This window comes from Akebia trifoliata, chromosome 7 (genome assembly GCF_017979445.1).
Source record: "Akebia trifoliata isolate Shusen 1 chromosome 7, ASM1797944v1, whole genome shotgun sequence".
Taxonomy (NCBI): Eukaryota; Viridiplantae; Streptophyta; class Magnoliopsida; order Ranunculales; family Lardizabalaceae; genus Akebia; species Akebia trifoliata.
In genome coordinates, this window is record NC_141381.1 from 6409698 (window position 1) to 6431050 (window position 21353).

Consider the following 21353-nt stretch of genomic DNA (forward strand, 5'->3'; position numbering starts at 1 on the left):
AAAAAGACATTTAAATACACTTAACTCATGTGGAATATGCACAGAACCAATGATTTTTTTCCTTGAGATAATGAGGAAAAATATATGGTTCTGTGCACATTCCACGTCAGTTAAGTGTATTTGAATGTCTTTTTTTGGTCAGTTTAGCATAACTTTGTTTATAATATTTCGATATATGGATATACATACAATAGGAGACCATCATGGAAAGAGTTAATTCATTCCAATATTCTTCTAAAACTAAAGAATATCAAAATTATAAATAAATAAATAAATAATTGACTGAGTAAATTAAAACATTTATTTAGGTCAAACTTAATATTTCAATAAACTAATTTTTGATATAAATGATAATCACCAAAGAGATGATCCTCAAAAAAAAAAAAAAACAAAAACAAAAAAAATCAGCCCATCCAAAACATTTAACCCCATCGAAATTGGATATAAATTAACGGTAAAAAATGACGGTCCACAATTCTTCAACTTATAAATTGGGTCCAAAGTTTCAAAATGGGCTAATTTTTTGTGAGGATGATCTCCTCACCATAGAGACCATCCTCACAAAAAAAATTAGCCCATTACAAATCTTTAGTACATATAGGACAAAAAACTTTGACTACGTTTTTAATTAAAGGTGGATTTGAAGATTGCATAGTAAAAAAAAATGATTCTTTTATAATTTTGAAAATTAATTAATGTGATTTTTAGAACAATCATAAACACTTTTTCTTTTTAATAATATAATTATGGATTCATGTAATCTCAGCATTCAATGTGTATTCCTGAATAATCTAATTTTTCAATTATTCAACCATTACATTTTACCAAGTTACCCAGATTGGTCAACATTTATATGTTTCGTTACAATAACAAGATGTTATTTGTAACAAGTAGTTTTGTTGATTGGTTAATTGGTCAGATTTTTATGTGGGATTGCATTTTTCTTAGTTTTGACTAAAATGTCCCAATTATATTAAGTTAAAATGTTATGGTAGGGGCATTTTTGGAATCCAAATTTTGGTATTGACCACTTCTACTCCACTTTCACTAATTATAATAGTAAAGATATTTGTATACTCTTACAAAAACTTTCAATAATTGTATGACTAATTTGACTTTAGTACCCTTCAGTTGAACGTAGGTCTACAAGGGTAAACAAATAGCAAATGTTACCACACAATACTGAGCATTTTGGTAAAAAATAATTACAAAATCAGGCATATGACCATTTTTGTAAATACTAAAATACATGACTGGTTAAATAGTTTACGTGGTTGTTTTCATTAAATATCCCATTTTGATCTCCTTAGGGTAATTTTATCATTATAGGTCCCTTAAAGGTGTGAAGGTACTTGTCCGGGGTAAAATAAAACCAAGATATGCTAACCCACTACTTGGAAAGAATAGAATTTGATTCTAACTGCATTCAAAAGATGTATTTCTTATAGGGGTGTCAATGGACAGTCAAAAATTCGAATATGATTCGAATTCGAATTCAAAAAATCGGATATTATCCAAAAATTTCGGATATCGGATTCGAATTCCGATAGTTTTATATATTCGAATCCTTATCTGATACAGATTCGGATATTAACATTTCGAATCCGATAATATTCAATTTGAAATAATATATAATATATATTATTTTATTTGATTAATTTATTATATAAATAATATATATATATATATATATATATATATATATATATATATATATATTATTTTATTTACTTATTATATAATAAGTGTTTTTTTTTAAGAAAAATCAATTGGATAAGGAAAAATTATGTTTTTTTTTTTTTGCATATACAAATTATTCGAATTCTAATTGGATATTATCCGATATCCAATAAGATAATCAGATTCGAATTCAAATAGAGTTTTAGAACATCCATCAGATTTGAATTTGAATTTAGATCCAGATATTGTTGTATTTGAACCGATAAGCATCAGTTGACAGGCCTAATTTCTTGTAACTAGAAAGTGCCAAATTTATCGAGCACCCTAAATCTTTGCATCCATACACACTCTTCATCTTGTTATATGTCGATTGTAAGCAAAAGTAGGCTTTGTCTTGCAATTTATACTTCAAATCACACAAATAGAAATGAGAATTAAAGCATGTAGAAACATAAATGTCATTCAATCTGGGGATTTTGAATGCTTGGATAACTTGTATACAAGAATGGATAAATTAGAGTTAACAAACAAGTAAAAAAATAGAAACAAAAATGACAAACTCTGTAAGAAACCAAAATTGGAATTAGAACTTTGATGGATTACTACCCTTTTCTACTTTCTAAAATAAATATCGATAAAATCGAATTATATACAAAGGGGACGTAATTCCTACAATAGAAAATTTAATTTTCGTTCTCTTTCAGTAGCCATAGATACAATGAGGATGTGATTCTTCTCATTGACCACGAAAAAAAATATTGGATTAATGTGATATCCTCTGATGTAAGTGAATCTAATAAATTTGAGTGCTAGTTCTATGAAAAAGGATTGTTTGTGTTGTAAGTAAAAGTTTGTGTGGCAATACAATTTCTCAAAAAAATGGTGGTCAACGGCGAGATGTGCACACCAAATTATACCAATAATTTCCAAAGCAAATCATGAATTGGATGAGGATCCGAGATCTTTTGTTTAGTTTATGGTGCACATGCAATCGGGGCAGGGGTATGTATGTGGAGTCCTTCAGTCTATTGAGTTCAATTTACTTGGCATCACTACGATGATCTTGCATCTTCACCATATGGTCCTTGAAGGTCTTCTACTTAAAAAATAATAATAATGAATAAATCTAGATGAAAGATCAGAAACTAAGTCAATTTATCATAGACAAGTCGCGTTCAGAACAAATAAGTATTTGACCAAATGGTGTAAGACCAACCAACATACTTCTTATCTATAAAATTAGTCTAAAAATGATGGTTTATGGATCCTTATTCTGTCCAAATAAAATTCTGATATGAAAGAGCTTAAACATAAAAGAGAACCAAAATTACTAGATGCACAAATCTCATAAGTGAAGTTGTACGAGTGATACATTACTTAAGATGCCATACAACTTTCTTTTCAACAAGTAAATAAAATTTTATTAAAGAAGAGAAAAAAGGTCGGGACACCAACCAAACAAAATCACAATTAAGCAATACCAATTGTGGACGAATAAAAATTCATTTCCATCTGGATCATTCATTCACACCATCAACACACATCTCGAGGCAAACACGTAGTAAGATTTGAGTAGAATTCTATCAAATTAGGGAAGCAACCCAATTTGAGATGATTCTTCCCATTTAGATAATTATTTTATTTGGATAAGGGTAAAGATGGAAAGACTAATTTAATTAAGATTAGGGTTTCTTTTGAGGGATTAGGGATTTTCTATTTAAGGGGCCAAAGGTCATTGTAAAAAAAGGAGATGAAAGTGTAGACACCTCATTTTTGCATCCGCCTGATTAATCAAGTCGTCAACCCGATCGTAAAAGTTCCCAATGATGGATGTTTATTCCAGTGCTTTATTTTGTCACCAGATGTGTTTCAAAAATCCGAATGAGGTATCTCAAACTGACAAAACCTTAGAAACCACGCTACACTAGGAAAATACGATCCCAGAAACGTAGAATCATCATATTACAGACCAAAAAGAAGCTTCACGATAAAAATCATTAAAAATGACCAAATTACCAAAATACCCCTAACACCAAAATAACCCTAGAACCTATGTTACGCTTAGGAAGATCCATTCAAACACATAAAACAACAAATCAAAATCAAGTAAACCACTTCGCCAATTTTCACAAAATTTGACAAAATTACGAAAATACCCCTCATAAAGTTCACGACCATTTCATATAAAAAACTTCATAAATGACAAAAACCAACATTTCCATTGAATTCCTTACGAAAAACTGATTCCAAAACATCCTGGAACATTGAAAAACAACTTAAAACGTAAAAAATCCTCTCCGAGGGCAAAATGGTAATTTTACAATTTTAATAATTAAATTTTTTGAAATTAATAAATAAATCATTAAATAATGTAAAGTGAAACATTAATAAAATTAATTTTAAAATTTGAACAAAAAAATCGATCAATCAGGCTTTCAGGCAAAATTGTTGATGGTTCGCAAGATATTTCTTTAAGGACCCCTCTATTTGGGGGTCCAAAGAATTAAAGATATAATAGAGGGGGGTTCTCCAAAAATTTAAAGTCAATCAAGCAAGACTAAAGTCAAGATATTAAAGTCAATCAAATAAGACTAAAGTCAATTAAGTAAGACTAAAGTCAAGTATTAAAGTCAATCTCATAAGACTAAAGTCAAAACCCTAAATCAAAACCTTAATCTAAACTAATCAAGTCAATCTCATAAGACTAAAGTCAAAACCCTAAATCAAAATCCTAATCTAAACTAATCGAGTCAATCTCATAAGACTAAAGTAAAACCCTAAGTCAAAACCCTAAAGATTAAGTCCATCTCATGAGACCAAAGTCTAAACCTTAATTGAAACCCTAAAAAGAAACTCTAATCAAACCTTAATTCTCGTAAAAAAAATTTATAAATAGGTTCCTCCACACCCTATTTTCGTATCAAAGAAAAAATCCTAGAAAAAGTAGGTGAAAAAGCCTCTACAACCTCCCCAAAACCCTAATTTTGGAGTCCCAACTCCTTCCCTAACACCCCTACTTCAATTTTAGCCTAAAAAACACCTAGAAACCTTTCAAAAACACTCCAAAAATCCACAACAAATTCAAAGCATCCAGATCCAAGAAGGAGATACCTTGCTTCAGAGATCAGAAATCAGATCCGGAGACAGAACGAAGCAAGGAGTATGGTACAAGGAGCTATTTTCACCTGATTTGAGGGAATAGTACTTTTGCAGATCGAAGGTAAGATTTTTCATTATTTTTTAATCTAGGTTTTGTCATTAGCGATGTAGTTGTATTTGGAATAAGTAGAAACCGGCATTGGCCGGGCGGGGTTGATGCCTAACACCTTCCAACCCCGTAACATGATCCCTGGATTCAGATTTCTATAGTAGATTAGTTTTTTTTATCCATTGTAGGGTCAGTTTGGTTCCTAGACCATAATAACTAGGTGGCGACCCCCAAACCTCAAGGGTCAAAAGCGGATCCGCGCACCACGTGGATCTAGGGCGCTTTCAGTGGCGACTCCACTGGGGACATTGAGGATCAGACTTGAAAAACCCCAAGTATGGGAGCATTGCTAAAGTGATCTAGTTTTTTTTTATTGTTAGTTTATCTGTTTATTTGTTTGTCTACTTGTTTTTAATTTTTTTTATTTCTTCATCCTTTTGTTCAATATTGGATTACGAGTTTAGATCATGAATATTCTGCCCTTACATGCTCGCATTATTTTATTACTTATATTCTGCCCTTACATGTTCGCATTATTTTATTACTTATAGTCCAATCGAGGGTTATTTAGAACGATCTTAAATGATTAAAAAGATCAAGAAATTTAATTGAAGACGGAGAGATGAGTAATGAATCATGTAGATTTTTTATTTTATTTTGATTTTTTTTTATTCTAAGGTTTTATTCTCAAGTAACGTTTTTTTTAAAAAAATGAAGTTTTGGTGGGCGATGTATCCTTCGACAATTTGTTTTATTTGTATTTTATTTTTTAGGTTCCATTAATAATGTTAATGGGCTGGGGAGTTTAAAAAAAAATTTCTTTAAGGTGTTGTCTGCAACAATGTGGGGGGCTAATGTCTAAAAAAAATCGATTTTTTTTAAAAAAAAATTTCGTTTTTGGGTTCTGTTCACAGCAACGACTAAGGGGTGTGTAATAAACAAAATCCCATTTGTCTATTACCACATCATCTTCATAAAAGAACCAAGTGGGTTCATTCTTTCCAACGCAGACTGATCTGAGCTCCAACCGATCGGCTGGAACCTCAGATTGAATTCATTGCTTTAAAGAGTTAGTCACTCTCAAAAATCGATTTGATCTTGGCATTTTAATCTGTCTATTACCACATCGTCCTCTTAAAAGATCCAAGTGGTTTCATCCTTTCCAACAGAGATCGACCTAAGCTCCAATCGATCGGCTGAAGTTTCAGCCCGATCAAAGTTGTCGTTTTCCCTTTGTGAAAATCAAACCTTGAAGATTCAGTCTCTCTCAAGAATCGATGTGATCTTGGACGTTTTAATCAACCTTTTTATTGGCTGTCAAGGAGAGTTTGAAGGTTGCTGGTCATCGTTGATCTCGCCCAAAGAAGCAAAGTTTTGAAAAAAAAAAAGAGAAAGAAACTAAATCGGGGCTGTTTTTTAAAAAAAAAAAAAAAACTGTTCGATCGAAGTTTGTAGTAGATTCATCTATGTACCATCGACACATTGCTTCCGATTTTAGTCGATCTTGTGGGCTGTTTATTTTCTTTAACTCTCATTTATCAGATCGGTATTACGAACGTGAACCCGACTGTAGAAGCATTGATTTTCTGATTTTTTATTATTTCTATTTAGATGCTTTTAAAACAGAGGATCGAAGAGGTGTAGGAAACCTATTGGATTTGAACTTTTGATTTTTTATTGCAGAGAACATCGGTCTATGATTGAGATTGAATGACGATAGTTGTTGTTCCTGAATCAACAACATCAATCCGTTTGGTTTTGGGCATTTTTCAATTTTTTATGTTTATTTCTTAAAATTTTTGGAGGTCAGAACCATTGGATAAAGCGGAAATTGCAACTAAATAAGCACGTGTTTATGAAATAATCGTTTAATTTAACGGATGAAAATCGTGGCTGTTTAGTTCATGTCAACACACGAATATTTACTTGTGACACACCAATCCATATGTGACAATTATTATTTTTTTCTAAAGAATTGGTGGGTTATGAATTAATAATGGGTTGCTAATATATCTCAATGTCGTTCTAATTGTGGGCAACCCCCTTTGTGGCTGAATGATTTGTTTGTTTGACACACCGATTGTTCAAATGTCACCTTAATGATTTACGTTGAAATTGGGGTGACACTAGTAAAAGATGGTTTGTCAACAACGATCCACTTGTTGGCTAACGTTTCATTAGGATTTTGTTTTTGTTGTTTTTTTTTTTTCTAAAGAAAAAAAAAGGGGTATTTGATTTTAAAATCTCCATCCTAACGAATATCCAGTCATCCTCAATTCAATATGATTTGAAATTTTGAATTATTTTGGGCCATCCGAAATAACCTTTGATTGGAATGCATAAGGAAATAATGTTGGATTAAATGCGTGTTTCTAATATCAGTATATGCTCAATGTGCTTATCTTTACTTATGTGATGGGAAGGGTATTGATCTTGATTAAATATTCATATGATTCGAATAATGTGATCTTGATTGAATATTCATATGATTTGAATGGTTTTGGCTAAATTTTCATGTAATCCGATATATGATTGGTTTGATTGGGCCCATAGGCCCATTTGTTTGAAAAAGGCCCCGGGAACACCCCACCCTGTTTTGTACACACCACATGCACGTTTACTGTTTTACTCACTTACACATCCCACTTAGCCAACGTGGCACTAGTGCGTGGCCCGGTCTCTTCGGAGATGCGACGTCATTCATGAAAACCACAACTCCAATCACGTACCTTAGGGTATATCAAACTGGGGCATCAATACCGTCTGATCAGGTGATTATGAGAAGTATATTGATACACCCAGGCTGGAGCGACCTGAGCCTTTGACCTATTGTAAGCCACACAGTCACATGTCCCGATTGCCAACGTAGTACTAGTACGTGGTCGGTCCCCTCGTGGGATGCCAAACCATTTATGAAAGTTACAACTTTTGACTCGTACTCATAGGTATAAAAGATAATCTAAGTATATCAATTGCACTTCTTGGTCAAAATCAGTGCCTAAGCAAGATCTTACCCTGCTGTACCCTACTGTACGAGGGGGATAGACTACGTGTATTCTAGACGAGAGGTATTTAAGTGGGCCCTTGTTCAGTATTGCGCGCCACCTCTCAACTGAAGATCAAACTGGCTGTTTTTGGCTTCAGAGAAGTGAATTGAGGTTTTAGGTTATCACCTATACGGTATATCAAACCAAGTCACCATGTATCGAAAGGTATATAAGTGTGCTTGGGTAAAGGTGGCCAGATAAAAATGCATTGCATGTAATAAGCTTAGAGTCTAGAAACCTTCCTAGTAGGTCATGACTCGAACTTATTGTGGGTGTTCCCGAGTTGTTTATTGAATGGAGCTTGTTGATTGATGAATGTATGTGAGTGATGTGAATGGTGTAGATCAGATTGTATGATTGTCCTCAAGGATCAAATGTTGTTTTTGAAAATTAAAATGGGTGCACCAACCCAATAAAGAATCCATTCTTTTACAATAATGACCCAATCCATCCCGATCCAACAATCATGGTGGGCTGAGCCATTTAAATGGAAATCAAATTTACAAAAGAAGACAAATAGTTTACAGAAAGAATATTTTCTAGAAAAGATTATTTTCCAAAAGAAGTGTTCTCTAGAAGAAAAGTTTTCCAGAAAATATTTTTCATAAGAACAAGATTTTTCAAAAGAAAATAAAAAATTGATCTTTTACATGGACCATTGAAAAAGTACTAAAATGCCCTTTTGTGTCAAACCAGGATGCTAGTCGCAGGCGACAACCCAATCGATCAGTTAGTCAAAACAACCGTCATAGGAATGCACCCTGTAGAGAAGATCAATTTTGGGAGATTCATGTTGAGGAGTGCTCTTTACTTCCATGAGTTTGAGATAGACTGGAACCTCTTACATGTTATGGCTAAGCGATGGAACCCCTATCTTCACATATTCCATATGGGGTATATGCATTTGTGCCCCATTCACGAGGATTATTGCGACATCATGAGGATATCCACTTCAAGACCTCTAGTCAGGCCCTCATTGAAGATCGGATATTCTGGTGAACTCGCCATAGGACTAAACATTTCCAAGGAAGAAGCCAAGGTCTTAGTCCATGACGGGAAATTGAACTTAGTACCTTTATTGGGCCCGTATCGCTCCCGCAGTCACCCTATCAATGTAAAACCCGAAGCCTGGCGAGCTACTAGAGATTATCGATTGTGCCTAGGAATCCTAGCCCAATACATACTGACCTCCAATAGTGATGACCAAACTATCCCTGAGTCCTTCATAGATATAGCCTCTCAACTCTCAAGGAAAGTCAACCCTGTACCTCTCATCCTAGCTGAAACTTTTTCAGGTTTAGATGCCATAAAAAATGGTGAGCGGGAAAGCTTCAAAGGAAGCCCCTACTTACTCTATATGTGGCTTTGTGATCGTCTCAAAATCATAGAGGTTCCATCAAACCTCGAATATGGGCTAGAACACTTTTCCTAGAGAAACCTGTTAGTGCTTCACAACTCAGTCAAAGCTTAGAGCAAATGGCTAGACTCTCGCCTTGCCTATCATATCGATTTTAAGTGCCCTTGGTGGATGATTGATCCCCCTGTTCTAGGAACCAAAGGATCATACTATGTCCGTCTGATTGGTTTAGAAGAAACATCTTTTTACCATCCTAATCTGATCCCAGAACAATATGACGTACCTACAGGGTTATCTTTACCTCAGCACAAAGCCTTCTTTCCCCTCGAGCCTTTGACTGAAAAGTTAGTACACCTCATTGAGAAAGCTTGGAACAAGCGCACCTTAGGGTATCCAGATGGACCAGCAGAATTCAAAGAGGCAGTTGTTAAAGCCAAGAGGGTCAAGCCTAACAGTAATCCTGATGACCATTAAGACAAAGTCAAGCGTCCATGTAAAAATAATTCAAATCAAATTTGTTGAAAGATGTTTTTAATAAGAACATTTATTTGTCAATCATTTTCAATAAAGCTATTTTTCTTTCAAATAAATATTGATTTCTTCTTTGAATGTTCATTATGTGAATGGATTAATTAATGATTGGTGCACAAACCTCAATGAAATGATTCCTTAAAATGTTATCAAGAGGGTAATACTGAAATTGACTAAATTTACCTTTGATGGGGTCATATAGGATTATCATTGCGCCCAAACTCAAGCGTCCACCTCCTAGTTGGAGTCGTACGTCCAGTCGGTTAGAACGAGCTACAGTACCAAGTCAGCAAACAGAGATGGCTTCAGAATCTGAACTTACAGAGATTTGTAAGATCTTGGCAGCCTTTGCCAACGATATCAACAGTATAAAAGGCAAAGTGGAAGTGTTAGAACAGACCTCGGAATCAACGGGCAATCCCCAAAATGATCCAAAAGGAAAGAAGGTAGAAGAGAGACGTCCACGTGAAGTCTTTGAACTCGACGGAGATGAAGAATATGTTGATGAGAACCCAATGTTAGCTAATAGAATGTCTCAGTTAGAATCAACTATGAAGAGTATAAAGGTTATCGATGAAATTGCAGCAGGCATTGAAGCTTTGAACCGCATCCCTAGAATCCATTTGCTAGAGAAGTTTGTAATGCCAGAAATGGATAAGTTTAGTGGTATAGGGTGTGCAAAAAACACATCTTAAGGTGTATGTTACTAACATGTGCACTATGAGACTCAATGACGAACATATGACGTTGTTATTTCAGAGAACTTTATCAGGATCAGCACTATGCTGGCTAATGTCTCAAGATCCAATTACTGTAGGTACATGGGAAAACATGTCAAAGGCTTTTTGGCATCAGTATAAGTACAGTACCGAGATTGAGACCTCAAGAAGGGATTTGGAAGCAACTAAGCAGAGAAATGGGGAGACATTTACTGATTTCATTGGTCGTTAGAGGGCCAAGGCTGCACAAATGTGGGATAGACCTTCGAAAAAGAAACAAGTAACGATCATCTTAAAGAACCTTTCACAAGGATATGCTCAGCACTTAGTGGCCCAATATCTCCTTATTTTCGAGTCTTTGTTACAAGCCGGAAGTCAACTTGAGGACGCTTTTGCCTCTAGGATCCTCTCTAACTCTTCGGATAACAAGCTTAAGAAACCCTATGTTTCTAAACCTAGCACCAACCATGTCTACATAGGCAACACGTCAGCTATCCCAGCTCAACCCCCAGTCCGAACTAATAACCAGGCTCACCCAAGTCAACCTCGAACTCCGCGTCAATTTACAAATCTAGGGATGAGTCTCACTGTAGCTTTTCACAAATTGGTGAAAAAAGGGCTTCTTACCCCTATCCAACCCCGACCTTTACCTAATCCCTTGCCAGCTGGACACAATTTTAACTTGTTCTACGAGTTCCATCAAAACCCTGGCCATCACACGGATCGATGTATTACCTTACGCCATGCCATTCAAAACCTGATCGACAACAAAAAGGTCACAATCCGTAGCCCACCGAATGTCACCACTAATCCACTGCCTACCTATCAACCTCCACCAACTTTGAACATGGTGTCTCATACACCATTACCATTCGACTCTGTCTCTCTTATCCATCCCATCCAAGACAAACCGCCAAGTTACCCCCTTGTCGGGATAGCCTTCACTGATGAGGTTTCCATTACAAATTGTGAACCATTTGATTTAACCTCAGATGATACGTATTATTTATCCCCACCTCGATACAGTAGTATCGTATTCACCAGTTACTTGTTGGTTCAGATGAACTTGAAAAGTTCTTTATCTTTGACAGATGAAGATCCATACTTGCTGACTGAAGAAGATGAGCCATACTCTTTCTCCTGTGATGAAATTAGACATATGACTCGAGGGGGAAGAGTTTTTAAGCCACAAGAACTTTGTGTTGATAATCCGGCAGCCCTGGCAAGAAATGAAAGAGAAGATCTTATCACAGAAAATATTGAAGAAGATAATTTGTGATCAAGCAATTGAAGAAATCAGGAGCCAACATCTCAGTCTGGGGTTTACTTATGGCTTCCACTGCCCATAGAGAGGCTGTTCTCAAAGCATTAAATACAGCCCAAGTCTCCCTTGATACTTCTCCAGATCAGCTGGCCAACATAGTAGGGGCGACCTATGTGGAGAATATCTTATCCTTCTCAGACTCCGATCTCCCAAAGGAAGGAGCAAATCATACTAAGCCATTGCACATCACAGTTGACTGTAACGGGATGAGGGTACCTCTGGTATTGATCGATAATGGGAGTGCATTGAATGTTTGCCCTTTGAAGATCGCCACTTGCCTTGGGTTTAAAACTGAAGATCTCAAGCTCACTAATCAAGGGGTTAGGGCCTATGATAACACTAAAAGGGACGTACTGGGAATTCTGCACCTTCGATTGTCTACAGGCATAGCTGAATTTCCTGTGGATTTCCAGATTATCGATATCCAGTCCTCTTTCAATTTACTGTTAGGGAGGCCATGGTTACACCAGATCAAAGCTATCCCTTCCACGCTACACCAGAAGATCAAGTTTATCAATGATGGACTAGTGATTACTCTTCATGGAGATGTTGAAATTGTAGGGATTATAAACAGTACTGAAGCTAAGGATGAGCCGTTGCTTGAGATTCAGCCAGAACAACAGGAAGTAGAGCTCAATGGGTTCGAGTTTGAGAAAATATGCTCAGTCCAATGGGATCAAGCCATGAAAGAATATTTTCCAATGGAAAATACTTCTAACTGTTACATGGTCAATATATTCAAGAAAATGAGATTTTTCCCTAGTATGGGCTTAGGTTGCAAGCAGCAAGGTATTAAAGAGGCACCAGTGATTAAAGAGGTCATCGGTACATTTGGGCTAGGATATAAGCCTACTAATGAAGATTGAGCCAAATATTGGAAGACAAAGCGAGACAAGGCAATTACAAAAAGGCAAAGACGCACTACGGATCTCATCAAAATGAAGCCTTATCGTAAGACCCTTAATGGCTATTTCGTGAAGGAAGGAGAAGATTTCTGTTACTGTGGGTTCCCCAAGCCATTCATTGACCACATCACAGGTACTCGTCTGCTGGGGTTTGAGATCTTCTTTGGTATGGATTGGCCTGAAAAGGAAGCAAGCACAGAAGTTGAAGAGAAGAAAATTGAAGACTAGCAGTTCAATCTAGACTCCCTCAACATCGACCAGTTATTCATTGAAGATCACAGTGTCTTAGTGTTGTCAACTGAGAAGGGGATCCCAAATCCTCAATCTGCAATCAAACCCGTCGTAGGGTATCTCTCTAGCTATCATGTAATTAGTCTTGTGTTGCATGTCAAGACTGGGTCTGTCAGTCCCCTTAGTTTTGTTCGGTTTGACATGCCAGATGAGTCATTTGTTTCTGTTGAGTCAAGTAAGTCCATTATTTCTGCTAAGTTTAGTGAGTCTGTCAAGTCGGCAATGAGTCATGTTACCCCATCTCTTTTTAATGAAATAAAAGAAAATCTTGATTACCCCGAGCGCAATAATAATTTAACTAATAATCTGACTTCAGAGGGAGAATCTTCTAACGAAGAACCTCCCCCCGAGATAATCAAATTACTTGAACAAGAAAATAAACGTCGGGCTCAACCTCTAATAGAGGAAGTAGAGGTTATCAATCTCGGAACAAAAGAAAGTCCTCAAGAGATTCGGATTGGGATCACATTATCCCCCGATAAACGCAAAGGGATAGTAGACTTGCTCAGAAAGTTCAAAGACGTGTTCGCGTGGTCTTATGAGGATATGTCGGGAATAAGCATAGACATTGTTCAACATCGGATTCCGTTATATCCAGATGCTCGACCCATTAAACAGAAACTTCGACGTATGAAGCCGGAATAGACTCTGAAAATAAAAGAAGAAGTTACGAAGCAGATTAACGCTGGATTCTTAGAAGTAGTAGAATACCCTGAGTGGATTGCCAATGTCGTCCCGGTACCGAAGAAGGATGGAAAAGTCAGGATGTGTGTGGACTTTAGAGATCTAAACAAAGCAAGCCCAAAGGATAGTTTTCCTTTATCGCACATAGACGTTCTAGTAGATAGTACAGCAGGGCATGCTTTATTATCCTTTATGGATGGCTTTTCAGGGTACAATCAGATAAAAATGGATCCTTGGGATATGCAAAAGATGTCGTTTATCACACAGTGGGGAACCTTTTGCTACAAGATTATGCCTTTTGGTTTGAAGAATGCTGGAGCCACCTATCAAAGAACAACCACGACATTACTACATGACATTATACATAAAGAAGTCGAAGTCTATGTAGATGATATGATAGTCAAATCCAAAGAACGACTGGGGCATGTTGCTGCGTTGGAAAAATTTCTCATAAGGATTCAAAAGTACAAACTCCGCCTCAACTGTAAAAATGTGTGTTTGGAGTAACTTCTGGAAAATTGTTGGGATTTGTGATCAGTCAAAGAGGAATCGAAGTAAACCCTGTGAAGATTAAAGCTATCCAAGAGATGCCACCGTCAGAAACCGAAAAACAAATTCGAAGTTTTTTAGGCAGAATCCAGTATGTCAGTAGATTCATCGCTCAACTCACCAACGTCTGCGAACCTATTTTCAAGCTTCTCAAGAAGAATGAACCAACAGTTTGGAATGAGCAATGTCAAAAGGCCTTCGACCAAGTCAAGGAGTATCTCTTGAACATGCCTATTTTGGTTCCACCCACACTGGGTGAACCACTTCTTCTTTATCTGTCAGTCACAGAAGAAGCTATGGGATGCATGCTGGCACAGTATGACAAAGATACTCACAAATAAAGTACTATCTACTACATCAGTAAGAAGATATTAGAGTATGAACAAAAGTATTCAGCCCTGGAAAAAACTTACTTGGCACTAGTATGGGCTACTCAGAGACTTCGACACTACATGTTATCTCACTCAATTATCTTGTTATCTCGGATGGATCCTCTCAAGTATCTTTTTGAGAAACCGGCACTGACAGGGAGAACCGTACGATGGTTATTATTGTTATCAGAGTTTGACATCACGCACGTTACACAGAAATCTGTCAAGGGGAGAGCTGTGGCAGAATACTTAGCAGATCACCCGGTAGCAGAAGGAATAAGGCCTGTTGATCAGTTCCCAAATGAGAACATTTTACATGTTGAAAAAGAGCTTAGAACCAAGCATGGCAGTTGTATTTAGATGGAGCCGCCAATCAGAATGGGTATGGAATAGGGGCAGTCCTGTTTTCTCCGGAAGGATGCCACATTCCGATCGCTATTAAGTTAGCTTTCTCTAACACCAATAACACAGCCGAATATGAGGCATGCATCGCTGGACTTGAAGCTGCTTTAAATTTAGGCATTACAGAAATCAAAATTTTTGGGGATTCAGCCTTGGTCATACACCAATCATTGGAAGAATGGAAGACTAGGGACGAAAAGCTGAAGTCTTATCATGAGTATTTGTTAAACTTAATGAGTCAATTTGAAGCTATTCTGTTCCAACATGTGTCAAGGGAAGATAATAGATTTGCTGACTCGTTAGCCACTCTATCTTTAATGATCCATTTACCCCCTGGCATGGAATTAAGGCCGATCACTGTCGAGGTCAAAGACAAACCTGCATATTGCTATCAGATCAATATTGCTACTCGACTACTTGATGGAAAGCCGTAGTACACACACATTAAAAAGGTGTTGGAAAAATAAGAATTTCCAGAAGAAGCATCGAGGAAGGAACGACAAGCCTTACTAAAATTATCATCTCAATTCATCCTGTGCGCATGAAGTTTATACAAAAGGTCTTATGATGGGATTCATTTGTCGTGCGTCGATGAAGATCAAGCTGAACAGATAATGGTTGAACTGCATTTAGGAGAATGCGGCCATCACATGAGTGGAAAAATGTTAGCTAAGAAAATTATGAGACAAGAGTACTACTGGCCTATGATGGAAACAGATTGTCATCACATGGTCAAGACCTACCACAAATGCCAAATACATATAAATCTCATGCATGTGCCACCTTTTCGATTAGTTGGTCTGACTTCACCATGGCCATTATCAGTCTGGGGTATTGACATTATTGGTAAAATATCGCCTAAAGCATCAAACGGGCATGAATACATTTTAGTTGCTATCTATTATTTTACTAAGTAGGTCGAAGTTGCCTCTTATGCTGTTCTCACTGCGTCTCGAGTTGCAAAGTTTATCCAAACGAACATCATCAGCCGGTATAGGGTACCTTCGGAACTGATTTCTGATAACAGGTCACATTTAAAAGCGGAAGTTATTACTTTGTGTTTAAAGTTCAAAATCTCACACCACAAATCATCTCCTTACCGTTCTCAGACTAATGGAGCAGTCGAAGCAGCTAATAAGAATCTTAAAACTCTCATAAGGAAAATGTGTCAATCACATCGAGATTGGTCTGAAAAACTGCCATTTGCACTATGGTCATATCGAACTTCAATTCGATCCTCTACTGGAGCTACTCCCTACTCCTTAGTGTATGGCATGGAAGCAGTCTTCCCAGTTGAAATGGAAATTCCATTGGTGTGCTGTCGCATGCAACCAAAAATAAAATCTATACTCCTAAAAAAATAAATGTATTAGTGCGAGTAAGGATCGTTCCCACGGAGAGTATCTAGCCTAGTTTTTATGTTATGTGAATAAAAAGGGGGGTTTGAAGTATAACGAAACTAATTTTAAGAAGAATAACTAAGGAACAATTTAAATAAAAGAATTAAAATCAATCAAAAGAACAAACATTGGTCTAAGTCAACTTCCACCATAGGAATTTTACAACTGATCATCGATGCAAGTATATATCAATTCACAGTTTGAATATTCACCGTTGGAACTATTTTCCTATCTCTCCTTAGTCATAGTTAAATAGAAAAAACAAGTGATCTAATTAACCCTAACTACTAAACAACCCAAAACAAGCGTTAAAGGTTTAATCTAGTAGTAGCCTTAAGAATTAGAGAGATCGATGAAGCTAAACAATACAAGCACAAGCAGTTGTATTTAATTTAGTCGAGTATTCTTCCTAAGATCTAATAATTTCTGACGCAGCAAATCGTTAAATCTTAGTTGATTCACAAATTAGAGGGATCAAACAATTACGGATTTGATATCTAATTTAACAGTAGATTGCAACGAATAATAAACTAGTAGGCCTCCTATTAATTAAACGAGACAATAATGAAAATAGGCATAGAAGAACATCCAATACTCAAAGCATAAATTGAACAATAAAAATCAATTAGATCTCACGGTTTTTATTGATTCCCAGGCTTCCGTTTCCTTCGACCAATTAGAAAAGTTTAGCCACACAAAGTCATAATCAAAACTCCCAAAAGAAAAATTCAATCAGAGAAGAAGAGAGGAGAGAGCTATCTTCTTCAAGTCTCTTTTTTCTACTCGTTATTTTTCCTCCTTAGAAGCCTACAAAATCTCCTAAAAATATTCTGAAATAACAATATCCCCATCTAACTAATTAAGGAAAAATATTAAAAATAAAATAAAGTCCTAATATAACTAGGAAAGTAGTGTTTTCAATTGAAATTTTCGTGCACCAGATTTGAAAACTTTCTAAAATAAACCGTATCAATTCCGCGTCAAATTCGCGTCAAATTCGCGTCAATAGTGCAGGTACAGCAACTTCAAGTCCGATTTTGACCTTGATACAGTCAATATCTCTCAAAACTCAAAACATGAAAGTTGTAGATATTTTTCTTAGCGTTCCATATCATTTTGAATCATCTCAATTGGAGTTCAGATGAGAGAGTTATGCCCAGATTACGAAGTGATATCGAAACTGTCCAAAATTGCCCAATTAATTTCGTTTTGCACTTAACACCTCCATTTGCATCCTAAATCAAAATAAAAGAATAATGAGTACATTTAGGCACCAAATATGTATAAATTACTAAACATTAAAGGGGAAAAATATGATATTTTGCATTCTCATCATCCATCTCTGAGGGTCTTGTTAGAAAGTCAGTTGTCAGAAACAGATTGGGTTCACCAGCGGTATGAAGAATTAAATTTGATTGAAGAAAAATAACTGAGAGCTTTGTATCACGTGCAAGCTTATCAAAGAAGAGTTGCCCGTGCATTTGATAAAAAGATCAAGGTTCGTTACTTACAAGTCGGGGATTTAGTACTCAAAGATAATCGGGCACCTATCTTTGACCATAGAGGGAAGTTCAAACCAAATTGGGGAGGTCCGTACATCATCAAAGAGATATTATCAGGAAAAGTTGTCAGGCTTCAAGATCATGATGGAATCGAGTTACCAGAACCAACCAACCTTGAGCAAATCAAATGGTACTACATTTAAGGAGGCCATTTTTGGCCGAATCAATTTTCCTATTACCTAATTCTTTATCTCCTTTCTCAACCCCTTTGCAGCCTGTTCAAAAATAGAAAAATTATACCTTTTATTTCTTAGCCTGAGCACCTAACCTAGGGGAGGGAAGATCTAAACTACGTTTTGGTCTGATCCCAAAAATTTGGGGTATGTAGGCAACCTGAGAAGTTACTTCAGGCCCGACCACACCAAAATAAAAAAAATAGATTCTCCGACGAAGAAAAAATCTAAAAAGAAAAAATTCAAAAGAATGGGGAAGAAAATTCAAGAAAAAATTTTAAATGAAATGCCACACAAGGGGCATTTGGATTTTTGAGCCTCAAAATCCCTTTCATTTTATGCCTAGTCCCAAGCCTACGTATAAAAGTCCTCCTAAGTACCGTGTGAAAAGGTCAAGGAGGGTAGTAGAACATGATCAGACAGTAATTCTAGAAGGTCAGAGGAGAAGAAAAAGATAAAAAAAATAATAATAAAGCCTACTAAGTTGAAAACCCTAAAAGGACGACTTAGGCAAAAATTAAGGCAAGTTCGCAAGGTTGAAAATCTGAAAGGACAACTTTGGCAACAATCACAGCCAAGAATAAATAAAAAACTCGCTAGATCGAAAACCTGAAAATGTGATCTAGGCAAAAGTTAGAGCAAGCTCGCTAGATTGAAAACCTGAAAAGGCAATCTAGGCAAAAGTTAGAGCAACAAAGAAAAACAAAAGAAAATCTCAAGTCGAGAGCGGTCTGAGCTGAAACATCAGAAGTCCGAATAATCAAGTTCAATACTTAGCTTGAACCGGGCATAGATTCAGAAGCCACAAGTATCTTGTCTACGATCGATCTGAAAATTCTTACTTCCCCAAGTAAACCAATGGAGAGAAGGGTGAATTCTATGATGAGTCTCAAAAGGAAATATTTTTTGTTCTCTTGAGCCTGACTCAAAATCTTCAATAAAATCAATCAAAATTAAAAGTTGGATCTTTATTGCGCTTGTGGTAATCAAATATTTCAAACCTTCATACAAGGGGCATTTTTTTTTTCCTCTAAATATGTAGCTTTTCCCCTTTATACTAGGGGCATTTTTTTAATTTTTGCATGATGTGTCCAATGCCATGTTTATTGACAAACTAGGGGCAATTTATTCTTGAGCAATGCTAATCCTAAAAGATAATTGGAACCCCAAACTTAAGGCTACCCTTTTGATAACAGTTTTTCGAAAAAACCCTTGAGGTTCAAAAGAAATAAAAACTCAGGTTTTAAATTCACAAAACTTTTTTAATAAAACCTTGAGGTTCAAACAAATGCATTCTGAATCTCATATAGGAGATAGGGCATCCATTCTGTCCCAAATCTATTCATTCCCAGATTCAACCACTCTTTTCCAGATTCATTTTCAATCGTTTCTCTCCCAGATTTATTTTTTTTCTCAGTTTTACTCAGCTAGATGCCGCCGAGGGTTTTCTCGGAATTATGCTCAGATACCGCCAAGGGTTTTCTTAGAATTATGCTTAGATGTCGTCGAGGGTTTTCTCGGAACTATGCTCAGATGCCGCCAATGGTTTTCTTGGAATTATGCTCAGATGCCGCCGAGGGTTTTCTTGGAACTATGCTCAGATGCCGCCAAGGATTTTCTTTGAATTATGCTCAGATGCCGCCGAGGGTTTTCTCGGAACTATGCTCAGATGCCGTCGAGGATTTCTCTGAACTATGCTCAGATGCCGTCGAGGATTTTCTTGGAATTATGCTTAGATGCCGCCAAGGGTTTTCTTGGAATTATGCTTAGATGCCGCCGAGGGTTTTCTCGGAACTATGCTCAGATGCCGCCAAGGGTTTTCTCGGAACTATGCTTAGATGCCGCCGAGGGTTTTCTTGGAATTATGCTCAGATGCTGCCGAAGGTTTTCTCAGAACTATGCTCAAATGCCGCCAAGGGTTTTCTTGGAATTATGCTCAGATGCCGCAAAGGGTTTTCTTGGAACTATACTTAGTTACCGCCGAGGGTTTTCTCGGAATTATGCTCAGATGTCGCCTAGGGTTTTCTTGGAATTATGCTCAGTTTATGCTCAGTGCTCAGATTTGACTCATTTCCAACTCAAACTCTTTGAAATCTATATCAGATTTTGAGCCCACACACTTGCACAGTTGTTACATCAGTCAAGGAGAATTTTCTAAAATTCAAGGATCTGATACTGCTAGTGAGAGCTCGTACTCAAGGACGTGACATTTTTCTAGTACGGAGAGAGTTTTACGCTTAAGGATCCGAATACCCCGACGAATTGCTAAATCAGGCTGCAAAATGAACTGTCACTAGCTTTGGCATTCGGATATCACACTATCTACCAAAATAGATTTGCTATCTAGTTTGCTTCAACCCTCTGCCAAAGAGGGGCATCTGTAGACATCCCATTTTTGCATCCGCCTGATTAATCAAGTCGTCAACCCGATCGCAAAAGTTTCCAATGATGAATGTTTATTCCAGTGCTTTATTTTGTCATCAGATGTGTTTCAGAAATCCGGATGAGGTATCTCAAACTGACAAAATCTTAGAAACCACGCTACGCTAGGAAAATACGATCCCAGAAACGTAGAAATCATCATATTGCAGATCAAAAAGAAGCTGCACGATAAAAATCACTAAAAATGACCAAATTACCAAAATACCCCTAACACCAAAACAACCCTAGAACCTATGTTACGCTTAGGAAGACCCATTCAAACACATAAAATAACAAATCAAAACCAAGTAAACCACTTCACCAATTTTCACAAAATTTGATAAAATTATGAAAATACCCCTCATAAAGTTCACGACCATTTCATATAAAAAACTTCATAAATGACAAAAACCAACATTCCAATTGAATTCCTTATAAAAAACTGATTCCAAAACATCTCGGAACATTGAAAAACGACTTAAAACGTAAAAAATCCTCTTCGAGCGCAAAATGGTAATTTCACAATTTTAATAATTAAAAATTTTGAAATTAATAAATAAATCATTAAATAATTTAAAGTGAAACATTAATAAAATTAATTTTAAAATTTGAACAAAAAAATCGATCGATCAATCAGGCTTTCAGGCAAAATTGTTGATGGTTCGCAAGATATTTCTTTAAGGACCCCTCTATTTGGGGTCCAAAGAATTAAAGATATAATAGAGGGGG